This window comes from Atractosteus spatula, chromosome 10 (genome assembly GCF_055471065.1).
Source record: "Atractosteus spatula isolate fAtrSpa1 chromosome 10, fAtrSpa1.hap1, whole genome shotgun sequence".
Classification (NCBI taxonomy): Eukaryota; Metazoa; Chordata; class Actinopteri; order Semionotiformes; family Lepisosteidae; genus Atractosteus; species Atractosteus spatula.
In genome coordinates this window covers 13,687,396-13,704,730 of record NC_142715.1, presented here as the reverse complement: position 1 = coordinate 13,704,730, position 17,335 = coordinate 13,687,396, and the positions used below count along the sequence as shown (strand labels likewise).

Here is a 17,335-nt window from a genome sequence, read left to right as displayed (position 1 = left end):
TATAATTCGGGCTTCAACATTTGAATGCATACCTTACTTCTGCTAATCACATTCAAGCATTCACTAAGCTTTTTCCTGTCCATTATGTTCTTGCTAAGCATTTTCTCCGTTTGCCTCCTATTGTGATTGCCAGCGAGCACAAGAGGACTGGAACAGTGTAAGACAGGGTAAAAATGTCAGGAGTGGGATTTGAACCCAAGCCTCTATTTGGAGAGCGGAACACAAAGCTTAAAAGACACGAACCTATGAATGCATTATTTTAAACCATACGACTATCCTGAAGAAATGTATGCTGAATGCACCAGTTGCATCTGATTTTCCGTAACTTTAGGACGATTGACACGACTGGACGAAAACAATTTGTGGCGTTTAGCATGACATAGTCTTGCAGGCAGACAATGTTTTGTCCCACTACTTATATAATTTTATCGTTTACTTGTTTAAAGAAAAAAAACACAGTCTTCTCGTTCCTAAGTCAGATTTTAAGTGCTTTCGAACCTTACTTCCAACCTAGACTGACAGCTCACTCGATCTGTTTGTGATCAGACTGTGGAGTGGGTCTATACCAAATGCACGTTCCTTCCCAATGCTGAGGCGATCATTTGGAAGATGGGTGTGAAGAAAAACAGGCTTTGTAGAATAAAAAACAGGGCAGAATATGCAAGAACCCTAATTACTGGTGACACTTATGTTCTTCTTACTATAGAGACTCCTACATTGCGAGTTTTTTTAAGACTTTGAAACTAAAGGAGAGTGGTGACAAATGGAGCAGACACAGGTGGGGCTTGAACCCACAAACTTGGGTTTATAAAACCAACACCTTACCACTTGGCCACCACGCCTGGAAAGATTTTTAACAAGGAGATACATAGCAGCGGTGTGACTCCAACAGATGCTCATGAAGAGACTGGAGGTTTAAGTCAGCTCCTTAGAACGCTCGGCCGCGTTACTCTCGACAGCGGCTCTTCAGCTCTTGTTGTTTGACCTAGTGGTGTTATGACGCATGGAAGCGACTGCAACTTCGTTTTCTGAGATGCTTTCTCTCACGAGGTGAAACCTCGACTTATTTGGCACCTCTGGATATAGTTCTTTTGTAGAGCAGGCTTTCACACCTCTGCTTATAGCGCCCTTCAAATCATTTTATTTTTATAGAAAGATGCATTCCAAAACAATATCTCCTGTTTTAAAAATGCTTTATGCGGTGTGTTTGATTAAACGGACAGTTTTCTTATTGTAGAATGCAGATCTGTGCAGCAATTGTACTGGATTTGACTGGGATTCTGGAATATTTATTGCAAAGGTATGACTTTCATGAACCTATAACAGACCTGAAACTCCCTAGCTTCCAATCTCTGATGTTACTGTCCTGAAACTCGGACGTGATGTTCTGCAGACGTGCAGTGTCCCTTTACTCTCGTTGTTTTCAAAACGACCTCCGTTGTCAGGCGCAGTTGAAGTGGAATTGGCCTGACTGCACAGGAAAGTACAGAATGATAAAATGTTTCTACGGCTCAAAATGTCCCTTTAGACCCTCGTCACATCTCTGTTAAGAGCGGGCAGGTAGAGAGCTTTTACAGATGCTCATGATTTTTCACACGGGGTGTTACCTGTTGTAGTGTCTCCCCAGTGGGCAAAAGATGTACTGTAGAATATACAGTATGTTGATTAAACGCATACCTTAGACATATAAATGTGGTCCGTAATGGGTCTAGAATGAAATTCTAATATACGTATATCATTATACGTCAATTAGACATCTCTGATTATACAGTATGTCCATTATACATAAATGGTTGGAGTTCTATTATACGGATACATTTAGAGGACTGTTATACCTATGTAGTTAAAGGTCTATTATACATCAAAGATAGGTCTTACAGGTGTAGAAACTAGTAAATCAAGCCAATGATTTGGTTTAGAAATTTATTCTGAAAATATACAATTATTCACACCTGAAAAATATGTAGTTCAAATTATGCATTTTATACAATATTGTAATAAACATGATAATCATCATAAAAAACACAACTAGTAAACTTCAGCTACAAATTATAGTAACATGGGAATATATATAGTAATGACAAAAACTAATTACATTAACATGCTAATATTTAACTCAAAACCACATTTCGATTCAAATATAAGTTTTAAAAATGACAACTTCTATATTTCCACGAAAATATTATTAATGTAGCACAAACACTACTTTCTAATAAAGACAGAATGAAACTGTTCTGTGTCTCATGGTGATCCTCCTCTCGATACTAATGAAATGTTTAATATGATCCCTCGAGAAAAAAAGGTGTCAATATCCGCCTGGAACGATTGATGCCCCATCAAACATTTTGTAATATCCCTGGAAGTTCATACTGCAGAAACCTGATTCGTGGCTTAAATTCAAGATAAACAGTATGCCCACCTTCCCTTCGATAGCTCAGTTGGTAGAGCGGAGAACTGTAGTGGAAATGGTGAGGCATCCTTAGGTCGCTGGTTCGACTCCAGCTCGAGGGAAGGTGCTTTCGTGAACTTTAATCAAAGAGTTAAAATAGCGAATCTTTTTCAATCAGACGTTGATCAAAAGCTCAATAAACCACGAAGCAGAGGCTCTTGTACCGAATTAAACTCCCGTCTGAATGTCTTGTTTTAGCCAAAATCTGATCTTTGAATTAAGGGACTACTCTGTCGGCTTTGTAATTCAAAAGTATATACAAATGTCACGTTTTTTTTTTTGTAGATATAAAGGTGTTCTCTGTTTTCAAAGGAAAGGATATGTACTTAATTGCCTTTATGATTTGGTATTGATTTTGTATCGTTATATTATTAAGTTTGTGTTTTTTGTGTTTTTAACGTATTGTGGACTTATTTTTTAAACAAATGCTTACAAAGGCAAACAAGGCACACATCTGTTTATACCAGCGGTGAATTGTACATTTATATTTACAAGCTACTCTGCACTTTTGGGAGTATAACAGGTTCGATATAAAGTGGGAAAAATATAAAAGGGGAAAATACCCCGGACTGCGTGTAAAGCCCTCGTTGTGACTGTTGTTTTATTGTTAAATACGGCGTACTGTGCACGAAATGTTGCAGAAACACAATCTGATATTTTAATAATTATTATTTTAATAATTTGATAAGTATGAGGCCCCGGATCCAAATATTCAGTTCTGTTTTTTTTTTTAAAGTGATATCTTCCCTTCCTCTTGTGGAAATCACACGATGTGAGCAATTGTTTTTTGTTCTTTTTTTTTCACGTTGCGATCCAAAGAGCCTCAGACGCCCAGTCTGACAGTAACCAAACCAGAATGGATTCTGCTGGGAGCCGGACTGAGCTCATTCTCTGTGCTAAAAACAGAATCAGCTCTTCCCCGAATACCATCTACAGCTGCTGGATGGTACTCTGCGTCGTGCTGCTCTAGCAATTATTTTGACGAAAGACAGATCACTTGTGCGCTTTTAACCTTCTCGCAGCTACAGGCGAGACTGACGCTGGCGATATGAAGGCACCCGCTGGTACACCTTCTCTAACTTTCACAATCGCGATAAACATTTTTTTTAAAAGACCTTTGAAAAACTAGATATAGATAAAACTAGATAAAAAACATGAGCTTTATCGGTTTTTACATTAATCGATTTTGAATCAAATTTGATCTTTTTACATTGCATTTTACATTAAAAAAGCGTGCATACCTAATCCACCAACAGACAGAGCAATATTTTATGTTGCCTTCCGGAGCTTTCAGCGTGTGATGGATTTGTATGAGCGTCTGTATGATACCACTACAGCATTGGCGCAGGTGCAAAATCCACTTTCACAAGACTTTTTCAGTGTCTTCTCCTCTCTCAAATGGACCGAAGCACAGGAGCCAATATAAGAGAAAACGACAGGTGTTTAAACAGAGAATGTCCCAATGTCTGCGACAACGCATTGTGATTTTGTATAAACGCAAATGGTTTATCAATTAAAAGCCAACATCATTCTTTTAATACCCTACCACACATGCGAGCTGTTGTGTGAAAGAAAATTCATCTGTGCATAGGAAGGCAGAATAAAATCCAGAACTGTATTGGTGATATCGATAAACAGGGCTCATGTTCACAATAAAACTTTATTGTATAAAACGTTAAAATTCGTAAATGTTTGTTTTAATCATGCAAAGTGTCTGTTAAACCATTCATGAAGGATTCTTAGACAAAAAAAACACACCATTATATGAGAAAATATATTTACTATATGTGCATTTAACTTACTTTTTAACAATTTTAGTTTCAAGGTCAATGAAAATTGTTGCCCTGCTTTTTTGTCATAAATACACAAGCTTGTTATGTCTTGTGTCAGAAATAAACTGCATGAAACAAAACGTAAGTGCGACAAAGAAAACAAACATTTGCGTTTATAGTGCAATGTTATCTCGAGCCTTTAAAATTACTTTAAACGCAATTTGTTTTTCTCTGTAGCTCTAAGGCTTTGTCATTTAGGTGTGCTGTTTTTTTTTTACATGTTGTAAAAAAGTCGCTAAATCATACGAAACATAAAAACTCCAATTGTAAACAATTGACCATTCATATTCCTGAATTTTAAACCTATGGAGTATGTATACCTTGTCTTTGTATTTGTGCATATTACAGAGCTCCTTTTCAAAAGCTGTCAGTATAGATTAGTGCTTAGGTTTCCTGTTTTTTTACCCAGGTGGTCCAGATAAGACTCTTGGTATAGGAGCACGTCTGTGTTGCCTTCTGGATTTCAAATGAGCAGCTCAGTGCAGAAAAGAACTCTGTAGATCAGCATGTACATTTGCCTGGACAGTAGATTTTTCAGAAAGTGTAATTGGATTATAGCACGTGCCCCTGACGATGTTGTTGATACGTCATATGTGCTCTTTTTTGTATTATATGTATTTTTGTTGTTCAAATAAAAAAATATAAAAAAAAACTTTCAGGATGCTTGCTGCTGTAAAAATAAAATGACATCAAGGGCGCTGTACGCAGAGGTCTGAAACCTGCTCCACAGAAGAACTTTTTCCAGAGGTGTTAAAGAAAATTGATTTATTTTCATGACTGCAATGTATGGTGAAGCATAAAATCTAGCTGCATAAATTTCTATTACGTGTCATTTATGAAGGCGTTTCAAATAGCAGCCACTGAAGGATTAACGCTTTTGGAGCATGTATTATATTCTAAATACTCTTATTTAAATAAGCTTAAATTCGCATACTGTTATTTAGACATCGCAAACCAGTCCGACCTCATACAACATTCTGTGCCCGCTGAGTAGATCTTATAGCAGCTACAGCCACAGTAGCAGTAATGGCAACACAGTGCTTGGAGTTCAGCTTTTCTTATTTCTTCTGCAGAACTACTGGTATCGGAATATACTGATCCGCATAAGAAGCGCTACCGGTTTCAGATAGTTTTTATTGAGTGCTGCTCTAAACTTTACATTTGCTTAGACTTGTTTTCCCCATGAAAAAAGACATTTCCCTAATTACATTTAACTTTTTTTCCCTTATCATCAAGTAGAAATAAATAAAACATATCATTCCATTTAAGAGCCACAGGCAAGATGGCTGGTGGTCCAAGGCGTTGCGTTCAGGTTGTAGTTTCCCCTTGAGATGTTTGTTCAAATCCCACTTCTGACAAAGAAGTTAGAGTGGAAACGATAACATCCCTAAGTAGAAAACATCTCACATTTCATGTGTTTAATGTTAAGTGTCTTGGTGGTTGATGGCTCTTCTCTCTTGCAGGGTGATGGCAAACTTCTTGAGAGAGGGAGTCTCCTACGTAAGGCTGCTCTTCGTCAAGAGTGGAGACAACAGGAACAGACTTCAAACCGACATTAATTACTGAGAGCAGGCGAAAACGTCTTTTGAAATGAGGAAATGTCTGCTGACAGCAAACAGAGCTCACGCTGAGCTGTGGACAAGCGCTCCTCGTTAGTACAGTGCTGAGTACCCCTGCTTGTTGCGCGGGAGACCGAGGTACGTTTCTGTGACAGGGCGCTGGTTTAATTTTTTTTAATTGTTGAATCATATTTAAATGTTAAACAACTGAGCAGCATGTTGCTGTAGACCAGGATGGCCGAGTGGTTAAGGCGTTGGACTTAAGATCCAATAGACGAAAGTCCACGTGGGTTCGATCCCCACTCCTGGTAGTGTTGTAATAAGCTTTAAGTGACAGAACACTTTGATGATTTACACTCTATTTAAATATGAATTTACTCAATTTCAGTTCAGTTCTCTTCACTCCCACTCCCTGGCATAACTGAACTCTCACTATCGCATACTGAAGGCTTTACATCCATTAGCTGTGATACAGCTCCCAATAAAGACGGAATCAAACAGTTTGTTCTGTCTCTCATGATGATCCTCTTCTCGATCCAAATGAAATGTTTAATATGATGCCTCGAGAAAAAAAAGGAGTGAATTTCCGCCTGTAATGATTGATGCCCCATCAAACATTTTGTACATCCCCGGAAGTTTATACAGTAGAATCCTGGTTTGTGGCTTAAATTCAAGGTAAACAAGACTAAGGAAACGAGTTGGAAACTTGATGTCGAATTAATCACCCGGAATATTTCACTACATTGGGCAATATGTGCCAGAGAGGAGTACTTTAGATCCCTTCGATAGCTCAGTTGGTAGCGTGGCGGACTATATTAGAAACAGTTAGGAATCCTTAAGTCGCTGTTTTCACTCCAGCTCGAAGGAAGGTGCTTTTGTGAACTTTAATCAAAGAGTTAAAATAGCGAATCTTTTTCACTCAGACGTTGATCAAAAGCTCAATAAACGATGAAGCAGAGGCTCTTGTTCCGAATTCAACTAACATCTAATTGTCTTGTTTTGGCCAAGATCTGATCTTTGAACTAAGAGACTACTCTGTCTGATTTGTAATTCAAAAGTAGATACAAATGTCACTGTTTTCAAAGGATAGGTACTTAATTGGCTTTATGATTTGGTATTGATTTCGTATCGTTATATTATTAAGTTTGTGCTTTCTGTGTTTTTTATCATATTGTGAACTTCTTTTTTAAACAAATGCTTACAAAGGCAAACACAGCACACATCTGTTTATACCAGCGATGAATTGTACATTTTTATTAAGTACAATCTACTGTATTTTTAGAAAAAAATGGCGTACTGTGCACGATATTGTGATATCTTCTCTTCCTCTCGTGGAAATCACAAGATGTGAGCAAATGTTTTTTGTTCTTTTTTTTTTTCATGTTGCGATCCAAAGAGCCTCAGACGCACAGTCTGACAGTAACCAAACCAGAATGGATTCTGCTGGGAGCCGGACTGAGCTCATTCTCACTCCCTGTGCTGAAAACAGAATTATCTCTTCCCCGAACATCGTCTACAGCTGCTAGATATTGCTCTGCGTCCTACTGCTCCAGCAATTCCTTTGACCAAAGACAGATCACTTGTGCGCTTTTAACCTTCTTGCAGCTACAGGCTCTTTGATGGTTCATGCTGATCATCCTGTGGATCCAAAAGAAAATTTTAAAGCTGATACATTTTCGATTGTAATTTGCATCTAGCTACAACGTCCCTGGAAAAGAGATTTTATTAGTTGCGTGCAATCGGTATCTTTTACTTGACGTATGGTAGTAGAAATAGTTTGAAAAATGTTTTCTTAAGAAGATTGTATTGCCAGGACCTGCCTTTAGCGCTCAGTAGCGATTTCGCTGTTGATATAGATGGAGAAGAAATGTAAGATGAATGGATGATCTAAGCTAAAATAGCCCTAACACCCCTCCTGTAACAGTGTTTGTATTCATAGCAAGTAATATTCTTTTTCAAACCCGACCGTTGCTTTTGCATTAAGTGTTATGTAACCATTAGCGGTTTCGGTAGCTTCTGAAGAGCGCACTTTTCCAAACTGAAGCCTATAAGAACATTATTCAAGATGCACCATGGCCCAGAATCGTGCATCGGGACAAGGATTAACATCAATTGAAAGTACTCCCAAATAAAAGATTTGACCGAAAAATTAAAAGAGTAGGCAAGTATTAAAACAACACCATAACTTCTTGACATAACTTCCAAACTCTTTCCTGGTTCAGGCCATGTAAAATGACATCATTAGTGGTCATGCCGAGGTTGTGAGTTTAAGCCTCACCTGGAGCAGCCTGGATTTCTGTCTTGACATGTAAACAGTGTTTTGTGTTATTTGCTAAATGGAGAGAGGATTCTGTGTTAATTGTGCTCCTCCTTGAAGAGGTCAAGATGTGATGTTCACGAGGCTGGTGGTAAATATCCTTTCCAGGAATATTTTTTGTTCTTTATTGGGGAATATCGAATATCCGGGCTGTATATCGGGGCTGTAGGGGGTCAGATATATAGATGTAGTAAACACATTAGTGGAGACGGTGTGTCTGCTCTCTGTGAGAGAGACTGGCGGGAAGAATAATCTGTGGTCTGGGAAGAAGAGACCCTCGTTGGAAGAGCGGCGCTCCTCACAGGAGAGAATGAAAAAAATCTTTTTCAGGGACGCTGATTTTTCTCTTTGGGGGAGTTAAAAGCACTTGTGGCGAGTGACCTAGTGGTGCAATGGTAGCGTGTCTGACTCCAGATCAGAAAGTTGTGTGTTCAACTCACGTCGAGATCAGCTGATGTGTTTGCAGGTGCTGTGTTGCATGTGTTTGCCGAACCCGGAAATTACACCACGCAGTTGGGTTTTATCTGTACACCACTTAAGTAATCTGAATGAAATAACAGAGCAGTACAAAACACCCAATCAGGAGCTTATGCAGCGAATCATCTTGAACACGACAAGAGAAAAGGCACACTGCACAAAAAGCCTGATTTAAATCACAAAACCCCGGGAGAAGTCGAATCGACAATCTTATAAAACGAAATCAGACGCGTTATCCATTAAACCACTAGCCCGTCACGTAAATGAATTGCACCATGGTGAGTTCTGCGCCGCTACTAGTAATACCCCACCCTCATCTTAAATTCTAAGTGAGAAACGTGTTTTCTACATTTTTGTCAGTTTTAAAACTAGGAGTATACGGCACTCTGCACAGTGTACGAAGTAAATTATTTTCGCAGTAATTAATTTATTTATTATATTTATTAATAAAATAATAAAATAAATTTACTTCGTACACTATGCAGAGTGCCGTATACTCCTAGTTGCGGCACACACGATATATACAGTAAAAAGCCTCAGGCACTGTGTTAGATGTGTTTTCGACGTTATATATGCGTTTATTAATGTCGTCAATTTTACGGTTGCAATTCGACTTTGATTATACGTCGCAACGACGTTTATATACGTATAGCCGTATTTTCGCTGTGAATATACGTATATTCGACGAATCACCGCCCACTGGGAATAGGTTTATTCCATGCTGAAAAGAGAAGAGAGAAAACATAACGTTTCAGCTGTGAAACCTTCTTCAGGTTTGTTTTCTCTCTTCTATTTTCAGCATGGAATAAACCTACAGTATTACTTGTTCCTTTGCAGATTCGAATGCTGACGTAGCTACCCACCTGAATATATTAAACGTTTCATCTATATGATTAACATAATGTTCTCCTGAATAACTACTCGAAAGAAGCCGCAGCTCAGGTGTTAGAGATATTTGAAATTGGATCAGTGGATTTAGAGTCCAGACTGTGAACTGACAGCTGACACAGGTCTTTTATAGAACCGTTTTGATTTTCTCTACTTTGTCCCCGTAACGTCATTGTCCTGCTCGCAGCCGAGCCCGACACACGGTACCGTCTGGTTTCTGTCGCTGGGCGGGTCTGTGTGGGTTCTAATGCCCCAGTATTATGACGGGGACACTGGACTGTAAACAGGTGCCGTCCTTTGGCTGAGACGTAAAACCGAGGTCCTGACTCTGTGGTCATTAAAAATCCCAGGTCGTCTCTCGAAAGAGTAGGGGTGTAACCCCGGCATCCTGGCCAAATTTCCCATTGACCCTTACCAGTCATGGCCTCCTAATAATCCCCATCTCTGAACTGGCTTCATCACTCTGCTCTCCTCCCCACTAATAGCTGATGTGTGGTGAGTGTTCTGGCGCACTAGGGGAGTCCCCATTACCTCTAAAGCGCTTTGAGTGGAGTGTCCAGAAAAGCGCTATATATGTTTAAACAAATGTAATAAAAATATCATGTTTGATTAATGTAAAAACTGATAAAGCTAATGCTTTTTTCAGGGCTATATCTACTTTTTTTAAAAAAAGAGAAGTCTGTCGCGATTGTGAAATTTAGAGAACATGCACCAGCGGGTGCCTTCACATCTCCAGCTTCAGTCTCGCCTGTAGCTGCAAGAAGGTTAAAAGCGCACAAGTGATCTGTCTTTGGTCAAAGGAATTGCTGGAGCAGTAGGACGCAGAGCAATATCTAGCAGCTGTAGACGATGTTCGGGGAAGAGATAATTCTGTTTTCAGCACAGGGAGTGAGAATGAGCTCAGTCCGGCTCCCAGCTGAATCCATCCTGGTTTGGTTACTGTTGACTGTGCGTCTGAGGCTCTTTTTTCGCAACGTGAAAAAAAAAACAATTGTTCACATCGTGTGACTTCCACGAGAGGAAGGGAAGATATCATTTTTAAAAATATCAGGACTGAAGATTTGGATCCGGGGCCTCATACTTATCAAATTATTAAAATAATAGTTATTAAAATATCAGATTGTGTTTCTGCAACATTTTGTGCACAGTACGCCATCTTTATCTAAAAATAAAACAGTCACAACGAGGCCTTTACACGCAGTCTGGGGTATTTTTCCCTTTTATATTTTTGCCACTTTATATCGAACCTGTTATACTCCCAAAAGTGCACAGTAGATTGTACTTAATAAAAATGTACAATTCACCGCTGGTATAAACAGATGTGTGCCTTGTCTGGCTTTGTAAGCATTTGTTTAAAAAATAAGTTCACAATACGATAAAAACACAGAAAGCACAAACTTAATAATACAACGATACAAAATCAATACCAAATCATAAAGCCAATTAAGTAGCTATCCTTTGAAAACAGAGAAAACCTTTATATCTAAAAAAAACTTGACATTTGTATGTATTTTTGAATTACAAAGCAGACAGAGTAGTCCCTTAATTGAAAGATCAGATCTTGGCCAAAACAAGACAATCAGACGTGAGCTGAATTCAGAACAGGAGCCTCTGCTTCATTTATTGAGCTTTTGATCAATGTCTGAATGAAACAAATTCGCTATTTTAATTATTTGATTAAAGTACCTTCCTTCGAGCCGGAGTCAAACTAGCAATTTAAGGATTCCCAGCTGTTCCCACTACTGTCCTTCACTCTACCAGCTGAGCTATCGAAGGGATGTCAGGTGCTGCTCTCTGTCACATACTGCCCAATGTTGTGCAATGTTCCGGATGATTTAAATCACAGATCGACATCGTTTCCCACTCGTTTCCTTAGTCTTTTTTACCTTGAATTTAACCGACGAACCAGGATTCTACTGTATAAACTTCCGGGGATATTACAAAATGTTTGATGAGGCATCAATCATTCCAGGCAGAAATGGACTCATTTTTTTTTTCTCGGGGGATCATATTAAACATTTCATTTGGATCGAGAAGAGGATCATGAGGAACAAAACTAAGTTTCATTATGTGTTTATTAGAAGCTTTATCACAGCTAATGCATATAAGCCTTTAGTATGCGATAGTGAGAGTTCAGTTATGCCGGGGAGTGAAGAGAACTGAAATTTAGTAAATTCATATTTAAATAGATTGCAAATCTTCTAAGTGTTCTGTCACTGCAAAATTACAGGAGTCTACCAGCTGCCAGACGTGCTTGTTTTGGGACTATTTCCAATAAGTATCACATTAGTAGTTGTGTGTCCTTTCTGGTATCTTTTAAACTGTGAGGGACAAACGAGACAGAGACACAGTAATAATCCTATTTTACAGTGTCCTGCATTTTAATTTACTGATCAGATAAATTGAAATGTTCTGATTCAGAACCCCTGCAGTTCGTACTAATTAGAACTCAACAATGCTCCCGAGTCCTGAGCACTACACTGAGTTCAGCTGGGCTCTGACTTTGTTCAGCATGACATGTTGTTGCATTTGAGCTCAGAGCTGGGGATGATCTCCATATTCTACCACACTAACTAGTCCGAAACTTAGAACACAGTACACACTTTTTAAGTGAAGTCAGGTTGTTAAAAAATTAAACCAGCGCCCTGTCACAGAAACGTACCCCGGTCTCCCGCGCAACAAGCGGGTGTACTCAGCACTGTACTAACGAGGAGCACTTGTCCGGAGCTCAGCGTGAGCTCTGTTTACTGTCAGCAGACATTTCCTCATTTCAAAAGACGTTTTCACCTGCTCTCAGCTTTTTATAGACGGTCATAAACGCTCAAGAAGTAATTCATTTCAGTTTGAAGCCTGTTTCTGTTGTCTCCGCTCTTGATGAAGAAAAGCCGTGCGTGTGAGACTCCCTCTCTGAAGACGTTTGCCGTCACCCTGCAAGAGAGAAGATCCATCAATCACCGAGGCAACCACTGAGACAATTAACATTAAACACGTGAAATGAGAGATGTTTTCTACCTAGGGATTTTATCGTTTCTACTCTAACTTCTTTGTCAGAAGTGGAATTTCAACAAACGCCTCAAGGAGAAACTGCAACCTGAATGCAACGCCTTAGACCACCAACCATCCTGCCTGGGGCTTTTATATGGAATTATATTTTATTTCTTTCTACTTGTTGATAAGAAAAAAGTGAAATCATGTAATTAGGGAAATGTCTTTTGTTCATAGGGAAAACTAGTACGAGCAAATGTAAAGTTTAGAGCAGCGCTCAATAAAAACGATCAGAAACCGAACGCGCTTCTTATGCGGATCAATATATTCCGATACCGCTGGTTCTGCAGAAGAATAGCCGAACTCCAAGCACTGTGTTGCCATTACGGCTACTCTGGCTGCAGCTGCTGTAAGACCTAGTCAGCCGGCACCGAAAGTTGTAGGAGGTCAGACTGGTTGGCGCTGTCTAAATAACAGTGTCAAAATATTACACAAAGGCTGTAAAGCACACTCTGAATCGATCCGAAAATTTGATTTCCGCGAACCGTTTAGGCTCCAACAGGGAACTTGGCGCGTCTCCTGCAAAGCATTTACTTTACTGGTGCTTTTAACAGACCGTTTTATCTAGCTCGTCAGGATGGCCGAGTGGTCTAAGGCGCCCAACTCAAGAACTCTTGTCTTTCCTTGCTTGGGTGTCCCGGTCCTCTGAATAGACGGGTGGGTTCATATCCCACTCCTTACAGCTACTATCTTACATGTTTCCCGACTGTTGTGCTCGCTAACACGGAAAAATGGAGAAACCAGTTTGCGGGCACATGATAGGCAGGGAAATGCTTCGTGAACTCTTCAATGTGATCAGCAGAAAGTCAAATAGGCTTCGAATTCTGCCTTAAGAACTTTGTGCTGCCTGTAATCTGGAAAGATTTACTGCAAGGTATGCATTCAAATGTGAAAGACCGCAATAAAAAAAAACAGAAGAAGATTTATTAAAACATTGTTTTCCTTGCGGTTTCTCCTGTATTTCACTAAATGTGGCATTGTGAAATCAACCTGTAGCCCTACGGAATGCAGTCACTCTCCCAGTGACAGCGGCAGGAGCCGAGACGATTACAGTATATCAGAGCTCGAACAGAGTTCGAAAATCTAGGCAAAGTGATTCATAGAACATGTGTATTAAACTTTCCTATGTGCCTGGCCTTACTGAAGTATTTGTAGCTGTATTTCAGCTTCTGTCTATTTCTATACTTTACAGTAGATAGTGTTTAGCCAGAGAAGAGAGATACAAGCGCTACACCCCCACAGTAACCGTCCAATAACCTTAACTAAAGCAGGAAGATCAGTTTCTGCTCGACACAGCTGTTTTCTGAACTGCAAATCTCCAACACAGGCTGGAGGCGCTGTGTGTCCAGGCTGAGCGGTTATATGAGAAAAGACTCAGCGAGCTGCAGGTGCGGCTCATTACTCTGCGCTCCCCATGCGGAATGCACGCGTCCTCCCTGCTTTATTACCTTCATACACTCCTCTCAAACCACAGCAAACGCGGTGAACATTTACTGGGTCTTTCTTTCCGAGATCACAGGCAGAAACAATAAACACGCTGAAAACAGGAAGGTATTCCTGATCGTAGGCGAAGATGCGCAAAAATAAATTTCCTAAAATCCAATAAAGTCCTGTCACGTTCAGTTACTATTCTGATGTATCTGAATAGTTATGGCAATGTTGTTAAAAAAAAGAGATAAATGAACTTTTTTATTTCATTCGAGCTGTAAATTTGAAAATGTTTTATTTTCAATTATCTAAATAATACAAAACACAATCACTCATCGTAAGCGTCTGACCATTGATATTCCGGAATTATAAGCCCGTACACAGGCATTGCGAAATCACACGCTGACAAGCAATTCAACGAATATGATGCCTTTCAGGGGCCGAATATTAGACACGAGTCATCGTGCGGAGTTTTTTCCTCCACTACCGCAGTCTTTGCTTCGGACCACCCCTCTTGCCACATTTGCGCTTTATTTTCGATTTTCTGTATAGAACACCGAATATCTTGAGGAAGTCTGGCAAGCGAAGACTGCTGGATTATTGACGTGCAAACATTGGTTCAAAATCAACATCCTCTGCTATGTTGCTTCTTTGATAGTTTCTTCAAATTCCTCATCTGACTTTTAATATCGAGGGATATTGAGCATAATACCATACTATTTGTAGCTTTCTTTTGATCGCCTGTTTTATTAAAATGCCAGCCTCTTTTACAGTTATTTTAGATGTTTGGCAAGGTGTAATATCCTCCCTCGCATCCTCAGCTAAAATATTTTAAAAGTACAACAAAATTACATTATATTGAACAGCACTAGGTTAACATTTAGAATTCAAATTAAGGTAAATATACGAAAATATTAAAATATAACTCCGGCGATCTGTCGTTTTTGCTTGTCAAGTTCTCAGATAATTTTGCACTGTATTTTTAATTATTTTAGCTGAGGATGCAACAGGAGTATAAGTGAATTCTCCCGCCACACATTGGAACATAAATTTCCATGGGTGAATACTATCTGCTTGGAAGTTGCCCTTGTCGGTAATTATTGGAAATTCCCGGTAATGTTGACTCTATCGCAGTCTTTACCTCTGACCAACCCTCAATTGTTTACTACTGCAAATATCAAAATAGTTAAGGTTTTGCGGACAAATTAAATATCTGTGGTGATGATGTTTACTATGGGAGGAAGTGCGTCCCTGGGTGGGCTCAAAACACCCAACGTTGGGTTAAGAGCCGAACACGCCAACCAAATGCACCACAGAAACGCTTACCCGCCGCTTTTTGGCATTTACATACTTTTGGTGAACACAAAATTCGCTCACATTTCATCTTTCGTAAGATATATGATTTAAAAAAGTTCCACAAAGGAAATGAATACATGCATTAAACCAAATCAAGCCCTCTGTGAGTGTCCCAAATGATCTGTTCTGTAAAACAAGACAGGAAGAAAGGCTTCGCTAGAATTTGAACACAGAATTTCCTCTTTATTAAACAGGTGCTTTAACCAGCTAAACCACGGCGCCGGCAGAGCACTATGCTTACAGCCACGTGGACATACCGCTCTGAGACATCTGCGTTCGGTGTGCGCTGAGCCTGCTCGCCGAGCAAGTTGCCTCCTTTTCATGCACTAGCAGCCCCGATACTAAGAGACAGGATGAGAAATGGCTTTTATCTGGCACTTTTCATATCCAAGGAGATCGATGTGCTTTCCGTGTACAACAGGGTGTCCTCTATACTCGCCACTGAAGCACAGGACACGCCTGGTGGATTGACATCACAGCAAAATAGTGAAATGGCAGGTGGAAGAGGAAAATGACCCTCAAGAATGAAGAAAGATGATCTTGAGCGCGCCAACTCATGTCCGAAGGGGCTGACTTTCTCGACGAGGTGGCCGAGTGGTTAAGGCGATGGACTGCTAATCCATTGTGCTCTGCACGCGTGGGTTCGAATCCCATCCTCGTCGTCTTGAGCTTCTGACTTGTGATCCATTTCTAAGTCGGGTTTGTGCACTTTTGCTACTGTAGTAGAGCAGTAATATTTCTAGCGTTGGCTGAACATGGCTTACAACAGTAGCTGACAGACAATAGTCTCTTAATATTTAGGTTACACTTATGTTTTGTACTGCTTTCACCTGATATTAATAGTAGTCCTGATGAACGGTTTTGGGACATGGTACATCTTGAAAAATGTTCTTGTTAATTTCAATTAGGAAAAACTGCACTCACCAGAAGCTGAAACAGGTCGTGTTTAAATAATATGCAATAGCAACGTTTGGAGTTGAATCTAGATATGAGTCCTTACCTGTTACAGGAGGCGTTTTAGGACTTTTTTTTTACCTCAAATAAAGCTATCAATTCATCTTACATTTCTACTACATCAGTATTAGCAACGTTATCTTTACCTAGCACTAAATGTAGCTTTAAATAAGAGTAAATTTTAAAATATATGTAAAAGTAAATGCTATTCCATATATTGTAACTTTGTGGTATTTAGAATGTTTATCTGAGGATGCAAGGGAAAGTATTATACCTTGCGAAACATCCAAGACAAAGGTAAAAGAGGCTCATATTTTAATAAAATTTTCGATCAAAAGAAAACCACTCTGTATATCATCGTTAATATCCCAAGATATCGACGTTCAGTTGAAAGATTTGAAGAAACTCTCCAAGAAGCAACTGCAGTAGCGGAGTTTTGATTTGAACCGATGTTTGCACCTCAATAATCCATTAGTCCTCGAAAGAAACAAAGGCAGGGATGTTTTGAGTGTCACCATGATCCTCTTCTCATTTCAAAAGAAAGGTTTTGTATGATCCTGATTCCACTAGAAAAAGAGTCAATTTCTGCCTGCATTGATATCCCTTCAAACGATTTGTAAGATCTCTGGTAGAATATACAGTAGAATCCTGGTCTATTTCTTCTACTAAAAGAGACTATGGGACTGAGTATTTTGATGTCGAACTGGGATAAATAAATTAAATAAATTAAATAAACAGAAACAGTACACTACATTGGGCTACGCGTATGACAAAACGTGGGCGTTTTAAGTTGACCTTTCCATAGCTCAGTTGCTAGAGCGTAAAACTGTTTAAAAAAAGCAGCGGGCGATTATGTCGCTGTTTTGAATCCGGCTCGAAGGATGGTGTTTTCTTGCTCCTTAATTAAAGAGTGAAAACAGCGAATTTGTCTTTCACTTTTACGTTCACCAAACGCTCAGCAAACAGAGAAGCAGAGGCTCCTGTTCTGATCTATCCTCACGTCTGATTGTCTTGCTTTGACCTTTAAAAT

General features: G+C 39.5%; 4 non-coding genes across 4 annotated transcripts; 3 read left to right on the top strand and 1 right to left on the bottom strand.

Annotated features, from left to right (window-relative positions):
• Positions 1 to 770: 770 nt before the first annotated feature.
• Positions 771 to 842, bottom strand: trnai-uau (transfer RNA isoleucine (anticodon UAU)). The gene has a single exon. It is a non-coding gene; the product is annotated as a tRNA-Ile (tRNA).
• A 1,581-nt stretch (positions 843 to 2,423) lies between these two features.
• On the top strand, positions 2,424 to 2,511 carry trnay-gua (transfer RNA tyrosine (anticodon GUA)). Its single transcript is given in 2 exon segments — positions 2,424 to 2,460; positions 2,476 to 2,511. It is a non-coding gene; the product is annotated as a tRNA-Tyr (tRNA).
• Positions 2,512 to 6,068: 3,557 nt separating this feature from the next.
• Positions 6,069 to 6,151, top strand: trnal-uaa (transfer RNA leucine (anticodon UAA)). Its single transcript has one exon. It is a non-coding gene; the product is annotated as a tRNA-Leu (tRNA).
• Positions 6,152 to 15,931: 9,780 nt separating this feature from the next.
• On the top strand, positions 15,932 to 16,013 carry trnas-gcu (transfer RNA serine (anticodon GCU)). The gene has a single exon. It is a non-coding gene; the product is annotated as a tRNA-Ser (tRNA).
• The last annotated feature ends 1,322 nt before the right edge of the window (positions 16,014 to 17,335 follow it).